We start from the raw sequence: 1,010 nt of genomic DNA on the forward strand, positions 1-1,010 counted from the left end.
AATAAAAAAAAAAGGAAAATAGAAGGAAAAAAATACAAAAACAAAAACACCCATGATTCCTGCCTAATATTCAAGCTTCCGTTTTGTGAAGTGCAATCACTTCTGAGGGGTTTATTTTCAGGTCATGTCACAGAACCTAATTAGCATCCTTCCTCTCCTTGGATATCTTTTTGTTTTATTATTCCATGAAATAGACATTGGATTCTGCCTAGGTTGGGGTTTGTTTTGTTTTTTAATATATATATATATACACTTTTTTTTTTCTTACAAAAATAAATTTAGGAATTTTTTTTTCATAATTTTTTTTCCATAGAAGTTGGTTTCAACTTGTAAACATGTTTCGCTTTTGCTTTTTAAATTAAGATAAAGTGATTTCGAAGTACCCGTTCCATCGCAAAGTGCTAAGACTTCTTGGTTGTTTTTTTTTTTATGTTTTTTTAATAATGGTTTTTTAAATTTTTATTGCTTTTTCTGCATTAAATAAACATCCATCTTTCTCTCCCCTACACCCCCCCCGCCCTCCTCCCCCAGTTCACACACTCCCCTCTCACTCCCTCTCCAGTTTACATTCGGCCAAACCTGCTCTCACTTTAAAATTAAAATAAAATCTAAAAAGTGCTTTCAAAATAAAAGGACTAGAATCTCTTTTCATTTTGAACTGTGCATTTAAAAAACAGGAGAATGGCTGAAAGGTGCCCTTTCTAGACTCTGCTAAGCTGGAGGAGCTGGGTAGTACACACCAATATTTACTTTATATCCGTATACTTGAGTCTATATAGCTGGGGAATAGGGACTGATTGAGACTGACCCATGTGATATGTTTCAGATCAGGGCTGGGACTGGTTAGGAACAATCCTCAGTGTTAAGGCCTTGTCCACATTAGGGCATTGGACCCCTTTACCTGTCCCGGAATAGTTAAAGGGGTACAAGCCCTCTAGTGTGGATGCAGGTTTACTGGTAGAAAGGTGCTTATACCAGCATTGCTTATTTCCCTTCTCATATCTTTCTAC

The sequence above is a fragment of the Caretta caretta genome, chromosome 25 (assembly GCF_965140235.1).
Source record: "Caretta caretta isolate rCarCar2 chromosome 25, rCarCar1.hap1, whole genome shotgun sequence".
Classification (NCBI taxonomy): domain Eukaryota; kingdom Metazoa; phylum Chordata; order Testudines; family Cheloniidae; genus Caretta; species Caretta caretta.